The 13,266-nt window shown below is 37.1% G+C and overlaps 1 pseudogene; it reads right to left on the bottom strand.

The window, feature by feature from the left end:
* The window catches only part of LOC118757597 (histone-binding protein RBBP4-like), a 40,498-nt pseudogene that overhangs the window by 673 nt on the left and 26,559 nt on the right, over positions 1-13,266 (bottom strand).

The following is a 13,266-nucleotide window of genomic DNA, read 5'->3' on the forward strand; positions in this document are numbered from 1 at the left end:
AAACCCTACTCTAGCGATGAGATTGTGTGGTGTTGAATTAAAAAAAAAAAGGTGGGTTTAGAAACTGAGACAAAGAATTTTAATGCTGATCCAGAGAATCTTACAAGTCTCTTACAACTGTAGAGAACTCAAAGACCTTGTTTTGGAAAGAATATTCACACCTCACTCATCTAAACTAATAATCATCAGTATGGCTAAATTTCTGCCAGTCCCCCAAGTGCTTTTATAGCTCTGATGCACAGAAACCATCTACAAACCAGGCACCACATGCTCCCTCCCCAGCTGTAGAAAGAATACCAGTTGTCATAATTACCATGAAGTATGAAATATGTGTTTCATTTAGTAACTTTTATCTTAACACACTTAGTAACTCATCCATATTTTGTATTTAAAAGATGTCAAGTGATTTAATTCGATTGAGGTGGTTGCTTTAAAAAAGATAATTCCATAAGGTTTTGTTACTTCAGTCAAGTTCATACCAGGTCTCATCCATAAACTTTAATACTTACATTGTATGAGCTCACTGTTTGAACTGAGGGGTTGCTTCTAGACACTTCTATATGCTTAAAAACTATAAAATATATACATCAGAGTTATGATTATATCTTTCCATGCACTAAATTTTTGGGATTCCATCTGACTTATCATAGACTTAAAATTTTAAAGTTTATTTTTAAAAACTAATTGAAAATAATTGAAGTCATTTAAAACAAGAAGTCAAAACTTAATGTCATTTCTGCCATTTTAATTCATTGAACTCTTACTACTCCAACTGGTCTTGCACATACCTTGTTTCCTAGATACTCTCTGAAGGTCTCTTTGAAAAGATTCATGTGATGAAAAATTTCTGTCGTCCTACCTACATAGCAACGTCGTTCCCTAATGGCATAGTGTGCATTTTAAAACAGCTGGCACTGTCTTACTACAAATCTTCCACTAGTTTTCTGTTGTATTATATAGTAGTATGGAATCCAAACAGGAAAGACAATGAAAACCTGGACCCCACAATGGGATGAAAAGTCACTCTGAAAACATTGGCTCTTCATCCGCTCTGATGACCTGGGAAAGCAGTAGAGGATGGACCAAAGCCTTGGGATCCTGCACTCACGTGGGAGTCCCAGAAGAAGCTCTTGGCTCCTGGTTTGGGAACAGCTGTTGCACCCATGTGAGGTGTGAACCAGTGGATGGAAGCTCTCCCTCTCTTTTTGTCTGTTTCTTCTTCTCTCTGCAACTCTTTCAAATAAAAAAAAGTAGATAAATAAAAAATCTTTTTTAAAAATTGGTTTTTGTTTTCACAGGAAATAATCTAAATTCAAATTCATTAGCTCTTGGTGCTCAGAAGAAAATCTATAAATAAATTGCTGAGATGTTGCTTTTATTGTTAAAATGTGGAATATGCTCACCCTTATTTTTTTTATTAAACTACCATACTTTTACCATTATAAAAAATTTTATTAAAGAGTATAAATGTGTGGGCGCAGAGTGGCTTGATGGAAGCCCTAGGATCCTATATGTGCACCAGTTCATGTCCCAGCTGCTCCACTTCCCATTCAAATCCCTGCCTGTGGTCTGGGAAAGCAATAACAGATGGCCCAAGGCCTTGAGACCCTGCACCCACATGGGAGACCTGGAAGAAGCTCCTGGTTCCTGGCTTTGGACCTGCTCAGCCCTGGCTATTGCGGCCACTTGAGAAGTGAACCAGAGGATGGAAGATCTTTCCTTAGGTTTTTCCTTCTCTCTGCAAATCTGATCTGCCTTTCCAATAAAAATAACTAAAATCTTTTTAAAGAATATAAATGTGTAAATTAATTACAAAATACTATAGATTTTCTTATTCAAAGTTATATGATGCTAAAATTCAGTAATCACCTTTGTGTTTTTTCATTACCCAATCCCCAATAATTTTCAATATCAAAGTATCTCAGTCCAATGCTTCCTACACTTTGAAACTGAATCTGCTGCATTCCTTCCAAAAACAAAAAGTAGAAAATATGCATCACAGTTTAATAAAAATCTTGAATTGGTACTTATCATCTGTTAAACTTTTTATTCCCTCTAATTGAAGCAATAAAAATTGGTTTTTAAATTTTTTAATTTGGAGCTGGCATGGTAGTGTAGCAAGCTGATTCTCCACCTGCAGTGCCAGATTCCCACATGTACACTGGTTCCACTCCCACCTCTGATCCAACTCCCTGCCAATGACCTGGGAAAGCAGCGGAGGATGGCCCAGGGTGTCGGGCCTCTGCACCCACAAGGGCGACTCCAAGGAAGCGCCTGACTCCTGGCTTCTGATCAGCACAGCTCTAACCACTGTGGCCATTTCGGGAGTGAACCAGTGGAAGGAAGATCTATTTCTCCAGTCTCTCTCTCTCTGTTTCTCTCTGTGTTTCTCTCTCTCTCTCTCTCTCTCTCTCTCTCTCTCTCTCTCAAGCAAAAACTAAATAAATCTTAAATAAATCTTAAATAAATTTAAGTGACTTGTAACTCCAACATAGGTCTCCTTGTCACAACTGTTGCCAAAAATGTCACTACTATGTACCCAGTTCGCCTTTGTTTTCATTTTATAAATATGACTTTACTGAAGTAAAACTGAATGCAATAATGTAAATATTTTAAGCATACAACTTGATGGGTTTTGCCTTCTGGTCATGTCCATGAAACCAATCAAAATACCAAACTATTCCATTCCCAAAAATGTCCTTGTGCCACTCTAAAAGCTGTACCTTCTTCCAGTCCAGTCTCCAGCAGCCACTGATCTAGTTTCTGCCACTACACGTGAGTTTGCTTTTTCTGGAATTTACATCAACAGAATCACATTTTATGTGCTCTTGTTCTCAAGCTTCCTTCTAGCCAAGTAATTATCTTGAGATTCATCCATGACATTGTATGTATTAATAAATCACTTCATTTTTCTGAGTAGTTTTCTATACTGTGGCTACCTCACATTATTTAGCCATTTGTCTCTTCATAAACATTTTCAGCTTCTTCTGGTATGGGGATGCTACAAATAAAGCTGCTATGAACATTTGTGAAGAACTTTTTTGGGTGAACATATGTTTTCATTTCTCTTGAGAAAATCTCTGGTAATGGAATGGCTCAATCATATGGTCTGGAATGCTTTAAAACAAAAAGTGTTTTCTTAAGTGTCTGTGCCGTTTCACATTCCTATAAGCAATGGTAGAGAACATCTATGCCACTTGAAGCTTTCTGCTACAGGCCTTATAGGTTATCTCAGCTCCTATATTATAGGGATATCAAAGTCATCTGGACCTGGATCCAGAGAAGCCTCGAGCCAAACATCTTCAGTCCCTGTGTAACAACAGAGAAAAGTTACTCATGGGAAGGGCTGAAAGAAGCCAGCTGCAGGTCCGTTCATATTCTAGTAGATACAATGGTACTAAAACAATTGACCCAAAACACCTGATTCCTACTGCGTAAGTGTGGAGAGGTACCACCTGTACCACCTCTGTCTCCTTGTTTTATTTTGTATTAACCAATATTTTTTGTCCTTTTGCAACAATGCCTTTCTTTTGCAATAACACCACTTATCTTTCACTACTGTACATTTTTCCCTAGATACACACGTGTATCTGGTAGGTTTTGTTCATCTGTTTAAGCAGCAATGTGGCATAAATAGACAGAACACCCATTCTTTTGTTTGCTCCCCAGCTGCCCACAGCTGGTAGGGCTGGGCATGGTGGGATCCAGGAGCTAGAAATTCCATCTGGACCTCACCTATGTGTTGCAATAACTCAATTACTTCAAAATTTCAGAATGTACATCAGCAGGAAGCTGAGTCTGGAGCAAAGTTGAGATTCAAACTTAGGCAGTCTGCCATGGGATGGGGCTGTCTTAACTGTTAGACCAAATGCCTACCTACTTCAGGAAATTTTTTAAGTTGCAGAATGTTTTCAGGTACTCAACTAAATAGAAGGAAGCACAGAATTCATTACATATACGTCAAGGTGACACATATATGTCATGAATTTTAGTATCCCCAGCATCTACCACATGACCCAACACACAGTAAGTACTCCATAAACACTGTAAGGTCAAAAACCAGATACCAAACAGTTCAAGTGAACAGCACACAGATGATAAAAAATAATTCAAGAGAACTGTTCCACAAAAGAAAAAAGAACTGAGGCAGGAAAACTGTCACAAAATAACAAATCATGCCAAACCTTAGTGGTTTATAAAAGAAACACCAAACCAAGTGTTTGGCATCTTGGCCTAGAAGTCAAGATGCTAGCTGAAAGCCTGCATCACATAGCTGGTTAGAAGCTCACATCACATCAAATATTGAGGTTTGACGCCAGCTTCCTGATTACTGCAAAATCTTGGAGACAGCTCTCTTTATCACAAATAAATACATTAAAGTTTCTAAATTTTAAATCTAAAATGTTTTTAGATTTAAAATTTAATTTTATCCCCAATTGAACTGCTGGACTCAGAACACTAATCATGAAAAGACAGAGGACAGAACAAGTCAGTCAACTACCTCAGCTATATGTTGGCAGTGAAAAACTGGGCAAACGAAGACTCTAAGAAGGACTATGTCAATCAGTGGATTCTTCAGCGACCTCATCGTGCTTGGAATGGCGAGACTGGCAGCAATTCAGAACTGCTGAACTATCAAAACCACTTGAGCAAGACCCTCGGGGCACGCCCACATCAGGGACCTGGGATGGGTGGGAGACTAGGTGGGGCTTCTCCCGTTATCACCCCCTTTACCCCAGTTACATGACAAAAACAATGTGGAAATAATAGTCTTACCTACTTTCCTATAGCCCTTGAACCTTTTTGCCCTGATTAACTATGTAAAGAATATCAAAAATAAAGAAGAAAAAAAGATTATCAAAATAAAATAACAATTTTTACAAAATAAATAAAATTTAATTTTAATGTAATTTTAAAGTTTTAATTTTAGCTTAATTTTTTATTTAAATTTAAGATTTTTAATTTAAAATTTAAATTCTTTTAATTCATATTCCTGTGGATTGGCACTGCAAACTAGTTCAGTTGTTAAGTTCCTCTGGACTTAGCTGGGCTTATTCTTGTATGTATGGTCAGTTCACAGTATACTACTGAACTCATTATCTGACTGTTGACTGACTATAAGCTGCAATGCTGGAGGTAAGCAGGCCACCTGTCTTTCATCATCCAACAGGCCAGCCTAGCTATTTAACATGCTGGCAGTTGAAGGTTCCCTAGAAAAACAAAGGAAGCCTCAAGGCCCAAATACTTTCCAAGTCTCTGCTTGCCTCATGTTTGTTACAGCCCCTTTGGCTAACAACTCATAAAGGGTGAAAAAATACTATTTCCTAATGAACACAACTACAAAAACACATTAAGAACCAGGTAAAGGGAAAGAACTTGTGTTCATTTTTGTAATATATTACAATAGCTAACCTAGAGGCTAGCATTTTGCACTGTAGCTTAAAGCAGGTGTTTTGTGAGCTGACCTGTGTAAAGCACAGACATTCCATTAAAGATCTCATTAAAGGACATCTGTATTGTACAAGAACAAGAAGTTTGTCTGGAATATCAAGTCTCTAGACCAGCTTGTATTATCAATTTAAACAATGTATTCTGTCCAGCAGTTTTCACGAATACCAACAGAACATGTCTCCACTGGTCTTCATCTAAGAAACAAAATTTCCAGAATATAATGTGTTTTTAATTTTAGTTATCAAATTAATTTGAAGATGCCGATTTACAATTCAAATGTATCAGTTACTAAAACGTGGCTTAAAAACAAGAACTCACTAGTAACTTTTACCTGGCAGTTCATCTCATCATTTGTGGATGGACTCATATTGTCCACTTTAATTATTCATATAAATTACTTGCTTACTTCCTCATTTTTAGCTTGTATTTTGAAATAGCAAGTTCATGGAATGAACAAGCTGTTATAATGGCTTCCCAAACGAACTCAGCTGAAACCTTTGGCACCAGCAGGCTGCATCTGTGAACAATCTCTTCTTGGCCTGATTAGCTCCACCTCATTTGTCAAGGGTTATCTCCTCTAGAAAAGTATCTCTAATGCTGCTAATCTAGTGTACTGTTTCCTCTACCTGTTCTCAAACATCGCAATACATATCACACTGATTACAATTCATTCACTTTTCCTAGGCTGTCCTGCATTATTCCATGTGTCCCAGAAGTACGCAGACATGTGCATCCTTATGTCACCTAACAAACCTGCAAGTGTAAATGGATGATTACTTTATCTTAACGCACAAAATTGTGGGGCAGAATGTGGACACTTTCATTTAATATCTAGTAATAACAACTTCCATCCTTCCAGGCTCGGGATCACAAGAATTATATTAATCTAGTTACTACATTTCCAGGAGGCTTCTGCAATCTTGAAGAATCCCGACATGGCCCATGAAATGATCCATCTTACCTGCCCCTCACATACAGACACAAATACACACGTGCACATACACATACACACACCAGAGACAAGAACCCAAATGCACCCCAAGACATATAAATTTATTTTGCAAGCCTCACAAATCCTAAATGTTTATTTCTCTCCCCTACATTCAGCTGTCCCCATGGACATTTAAACACTGAGCCTCATTTTAGCATTGCAACTGAAGTCCACTTTGCACCAGCAGTTAAACTACAGCAGTTCCCAAGGCACAGGGAAAGTTTGATTTATCCAAAATGTTATATTCAGTCAAAACTCAAGGAAAAGCAGGCCTGGCACAGTGGCCTAGTGGCTAAAGTCCCTGCCTTGAACACGCCCGGGTTCCCATATGAGCACTGGATCTAATCCCGGCAGTTCCATTTTCTTTCCATCCAGCTCCCTGCTTGTAGCCTGGGAAGGCAGTTGAAGACGGCCCAAAGCCTTGGGATGCTGCACCTGTGTGGGAGACCTGGAAGAGCCGTTGGCTCCTGGCTTTGAATTAGCTCAGCTCTGGCCATTGCAGCCACTTCAGGAGTGAACCATTGGACGAACGATCTTCCTCTGTCTCTCCTCCTCTCTATATATCTGACTTTCCAATAAAAATAAAATAAAATTTTTAAAAACTCAGTTTTTCTTAATTTCAAAAAGTTCTTAATTTTTAAAAAATTATCCTAGACCCAAAGTCTCCCTGTCATGCTAATAATCCTTAGCCATGGGATTTCAATGGCTCTAAGAGGCCCCTGTAAGGAGATGCTTCATCTCTCAAGGCACAATAGCCTGCTCCTTCAGGCTTTGTCCTGTGGGCTGTGAACAAGACACCGAATAGGCTAATTCACATCTCTTTATGATTATGCTTTATGTTTCTCCATGGATGCCCTCTAGGAATAACCCCTCTTTACCAACAGAAGTTTTGCAAGTTTCTACAGCTGAGCCTATCCAAGTTCTCTGACATCTCCATAGGAGAAGTTCCTCTCTACCTCCTCTGCTGAGTAACTATTCTCAAACTCCATTTCCCTTTCCTTGGCAGACAGCACTGGGTTTTAATCCTGTTAGGATAGTTGGTATTTTCATATTCTCTACACTCTGTCCACCCCCGAAAAAAAAAAGAATAAATAGAAACGAAATATTTGAAAATAGATTATTTTTGGTTATGTGGCATTCCAAATTATCCAAGATATACTCCAATTCTCAAGAAAGTATAAATTACAACTGTGCTTATAGTACAGATTTGTTCATGATTATTTTAAGGAGAACAAAAAAATACATCCAACCTATTCGATTTAAGAGCTGTAAATTTCAAGGTAAAACGTATTCACAGAAGGCTAAAAACATTTAGTATCAAAGAAGTCAGAAAACAATTCCAAATTATTGCTTTCTTAAGTCTTTTTCTCATGTTCTGGTTTCCAAAAATTGTAGCTGTGAAGTTACATTAATAGAAGCTACAGAGCCAAAAAATGTATTTTTCATATTTTGATGGAAATAATTATATTAAAGATTATAGTATAACTGTGCTAGTGGAACTTACCGCAGGAACCCAGAAAGTTCTGAGCCTACGAATCTTAATCCATCTCTGAATCAACTTATATTCAGGAGCCCTGGAAAATCCTGACTTCTTCTGGATTTACATGAGACAGCTACCAGTATGCCACAATAGCCTTTGATGTCCTCTTACCTAATTAAGAAGTGCAGCCAGCGAAGTCTTAAGAACAAGTAATAGAAGAATGTTAAAACCAAGCTTTAGAATTCAAAGTAAAAATTTCTATTTATATTCTGTTTATAGAAAAATGGTCCAGTTTTCAGGATGACTGTTTAAAAGTTTAAGTTCAATTTGTTAGTAGCTATTATGATTCACTGATATTGAGTAAACTAAACTTTACTTTCTTATCATTTATGAACAGAATGCCTTTTAAGAAGACTTTGTATGTTTTTGGAACTCAGAATGTCGCTTCCTTCGGAAGCAAACACTAAAATGGATATTAAGTTCCTAGACCTGTGTACCATCAAACATGGAGATGAGGGCCCGGCGCCGTGGCCTAGCGGCTAGAGTCCTCACCTTGAACTCACCGGGATCCCATACGGGCGCCGGTTCTAATCCTGGCGGCTCCACTTCCCATCCAGCTCCCTGCTTGTGGCCTGGGAAAGCAGTTGAGGACGGCCCAATACATTGGGACACTGCACCCGTGTGGGAGACCCGGAGGAGGTTCCTGGTTCCTGGCTTCGGATCGGCGCGCACCGGCCCGTTGCGGCTCACTTGGGGAGTGAATCATCTGACGGAAGATCTTCCTCTCTGTCTCTCCTCCTCTGTATATCTGGCTTTGTAATAAAATAGATAAATCTTTAAAAAAAAAATGGAGATGAGAAATCAAACTTCCAGCTTATCCCACTACCAGCAGGTAAGCACCATTTGAACTCTTTACCTTTAGGGAACCACAGAGAACCTGATAAAATCACACTTTTTTTAGAAGTTCACAAAGTATTTCAAAGAGTCCCAATGTCCGATAAATCACATAGGTACTCCAAGTTAGAAATGGCTGATACAGTCCATTGTTGGTAAAGGAAGCTAATGGTCCTGTAAGGGAACATCCTCAATGTTACCGGCTCAGTTGTGTCTCCCTCCAAAACTCAGCTGCTGAGGTTCTAACTCCATGTGTCGCAGAATGCAACAACTGGGATTGGTGACAAGGTCATTTTACAAGCTTTCAAGTTAAAATGAATTCTTTGGGGTAGGTACTGATCCATTAGGGCTGGTACTCTTTCAAGGACACAGAGAGGCATGCACAAGAAGACCTTTGGAAGACAGATATCAACAAACCAAGGCAATTTTCTTTTAAGAAATCTGCCCTATTGATCTTAAACTCATACTTCCAGCTGTCACACTGTGACAAAATCAACTCTTATGTAAGTCACCAACTAGGGCACTTCGCTACGGCAGCCCTCAAAACTACTGTACCTGTCACCCCCTCCTTTCAATATAATATGTCACAAAGTAATGATCAGAAAGGAAGCAACTCAAAAGATTTTATCTTATAAAATTTCATTTGCAATTTTGATAACCAATCCTATTTATGCCCCTGAACCTGTGTTGAGAGCTACTGCCCTGGATCAAAGCAATACAAGAACATGTTTAGAGAGGGAAAGAAGTTTCAGAACTCTCACTTGAGAGAAATTACTAACAAGCTAAACCATTATTTTTGCATTAAGATAGCACTGCATATTCACATAAGAAACAATGTTTCCAATACATTCATTCTTGCAGCTTTCTCACTTGGGAAACTAAAGATCATTTCCATTTGTTCAAACTTTGTTACTGATCAGCTTTTCATAAAATTGTGTGTTAATTGCATCACGATATACAGTCATCAAGAGCAACCTTATGTGTCCTACATATAGATAATACAAATTCCCCCTCTAAGAGGGGGCTCTAACAGTGGCAATAATCTGAAATTGAAAGAGACTGAGAGAATAACAAATTTAACAAAACATCCCATAGTCTAGAGAAGTACTAACGTTTTCACCTATTCTGCCATCTGTCAGCTTGGCCTTTCAGACACAAAGAAATATGGAAGCACAATCTTTCTCAAGACAAAACGACCTCACCATACAGCTGACCCAAAGAGACTTTCCAATCTTGGGCTGTAAACCTCCAAAACTATGAGGCACAATAAATCTTTCTTCATTCAGAAGCAGCTTGTCCAGAATGTTGGACTTATGACTGTTGCTGAAGGACTATACAACTGTAATAATATGGGGGAAATGAGGGGCAGGGGTGGAGTAGGGAATTCCTGTGCCTATAAAACCATATCATGAAAATCATTTTTTAAAAATTATAAAACATTAAATAAAGAAATAAAACAAAATGGAAGAATTTGCATTGTTTATTTTATGGACTGGAATAAAACAAAAGAAGTAGCTTGTCATATATTTAATTGTAGTGACACAAATGTAATGCAGTAACTATGTGGCACCCACAAATAGGTCAAGCACTGCTCTATTTATAGTATACTACCTTTCTGCAATCCTTAAATCTATTAATCAGAAAGTGATTCAAATATTCTTGGATACAAAATTATTACTATGCAGTTATTCTTTCTCTTTTAAATTTTGCTGATTCCTCATTGTAAATCGCAAAGTACACAGAGCAATGATAATCAGAGTAATATCAAAAGGACATTTAAATTGGAATAGTTTTCTATTTACCAAAGATATTCTGAAGGACATTGTTTCAGGCAGTCACACATTTACATAGGAGATTCAATAACATCTTACTTGCAAAGCAGCTAGGCACTTTGGCATTTTGGATTTGAGATGATGGGATTAAAATGGCAGTATATGAAAATTTTGATTTACACTAAGTGAGAAAAGATGAGGACAAAATAGCTTTTTAATTACTAACAATGAATATGTCAAGGTGACTATTAAAAAGAAAAAAGGAAAACATTTTTAAAAACACAGAACAATTTAATGTTCCCATTATCAATATTACATCTTGCAAAATGATAGATAACAATATGTGCCAGGTCTAAAAATAAAAAATCTAGATTAACTAATAAAAATTCAAATGGAGAACTAAACAAAATTAGTTTGGCTATTTCAAGTGTAGAAATGAAAATGTAATTTTGTTTAAAATTATAAGTGAAATTATAAGCCACTATTTATTTACCCTTAATAGCAAATGTTAAATGAAGAAAAAATTAATGAATTATTTTGAAGAATGCAAAGCACTGATATATACTGAAAAAGTTAGAGAATATTTACATAGCAGCCACAAACTTTAAATTAAGAATTTATTTAATCTAAATCAACATAAAATTTCATTTTTATATACCAGAGACAGAAACATGTTTTAAAATGTTTAAAAATATTTTAAAATTCCAAAGTAAAACTCCTAGAATGGATGACTAAAGTTTGAGGCTGTATGTGTGTTATAACATACATTTATTTGCTAAAGAAAGTTATATTTTGAAGCTGCAGACAATGTTTCTACTAGACTTCTGACATGCACGCCAAACCTAAAAATAATAAAATCACTGATTATTTACTAACTGCTCTTTTTATAAATCATCCACCTAGTACATACAGCTGCATTCTCTTCTGTTAGGTTAAAACTATATCGAAACATGTTCCTCTTTGAATAAGTTGTTAAAATAAACAAATTAGTCCAACACATTAACATTAAAGCACAAAATCTCCTCCTCTCATATCCACAAGCTGAATCATAAACCTGTTTTTCCAATAAAGGTAAATAAATATTTTAGATGCATATGAAGACACACTCAAATGTCAACTTCACGTGCAAGTTTGTCCACAATTAAAAAGCTTCATAACACATTCAGAAACAATAGAAAAGTAGGCATTCTTATACACTGCCGGTTGATTTGTAAATGTGTTGAAAAATCTGTCAAGGGCAAAATGTCTGTTGAGGCCAATTTGGCAATGTTTATCAAAATTTCCAAGCTACATGAATTATCATTATTACTATTTAAGAGGCAGAGACAGACAGAAAGAACTCCCTGATTCACTCCCCAAATGCCTGCAATGGCTGAGGCTGAAGTAGGGCTGATGTCAGAATCAGACAAGAGCCCAATTATTTCAGTATCACTGTCTCGCAAGGTCTGTATAAGCAGAAAGCTGGAGCCAGGAACCAGAGCTAGCTGCAAAACCCAGCCACTCCATTACATAAATGTCTTAGCTACCAGGCCAAATACCTGCCTTGCTACATGCATTTTGATTCCACAAGCCCTCTTCTACCAACGTGCCCTCCAGATGATCTGACATAATGTACACTCCATCTCCAAACAGTATTTAAAGGTCGCCTTTCCAGACGTGCCTACTGCCTTAAGAAGTTTCCTGAGCTGTGTGGATTCTTTTTAAGTTCACTTTGGTATGCTCGCTTTCCGTCTCCTCCAAAGACCTTTTAAATTCTAAACTGCTAACACCATTTTCATCTATTTAGTAGATTGAGGATTTGGTTTTCTCCAGATTTATGCTTTTTCTCACTTCAATTGATGCTTTTAGACAATTTTTAGGAAAAAGAAAATATCAACTATTTATGCCACTTCTTCAAACCAGAGTTCCTCATGATTCCTTGAATTCTGTAACTCCTTGGTTTCTGAATCTCCCCTCCTCTCTTCCTTTCCTTTTTCTAACATATCCTTCTCATTCACCTTCATGAATTCTTCTTTTATACCCATCCCTTAAAGTGTTGCTAAAGTTAAAGTAAACTTCATGCAAAATACAAGTTAGGTAGATATACAAGTAAACATGTATATTCATGTATTCTCATAAGTGAACTGTATAGCGTGAACTAGCATACTGGACAGTGAAGACATGTTGCAGCAGGCATCTCTGCTCCCAAATAAAACCTTGATAATCTACCTGAAATTCAGATTTGAACATGACAACTACCTTTTATTGATTCTCTTCTTAGAACTGTACCTATGAAATAGATGAAATCTGTTTTCTTTGTACTATTTTAAAAAAAAAAACTTTAAAAAAAATTCCCCAAAGAAACTATGAATGGACCCTCACTGCCTTCAGCTTAAAGACCAAACAGTTTGGCATGTCATAACTTTTCATAAACCATTTCTTCTTTATCTTCAACTCACTTCTAATTTTATGATTTGCACATTGTATTCCGGGAGTTTGAGTTTCTAACAGTTTCTCCTTCATATCACATTATTTTTTAACTTTTTCCCTACTTATCATTTCAAACTTTCTTCATTTTGGCTAGGACTTATTTATCCAGATAAAAATTGTTCACAATATCGTCCAAGAAGGTTGCTCTGAAACACCTGTTTGGAATAAGTGTCCACTCCAACTGTTACCCATTTATACAGTTTTTTGCA

The sequence above is a fragment of the Ochotona princeps genome, chromosome 15 (genome assembly GCF_030435755.1).
Source record: "Ochotona princeps isolate mOchPri1 chromosome 15, mOchPri1.hap1, whole genome shotgun sequence".
NCBI classification, from domain to species: domain Eukaryota; kingdom Metazoa; phylum Chordata; class Mammalia; order Lagomorpha; family Ochotonidae; genus Ochotona; species Ochotona princeps.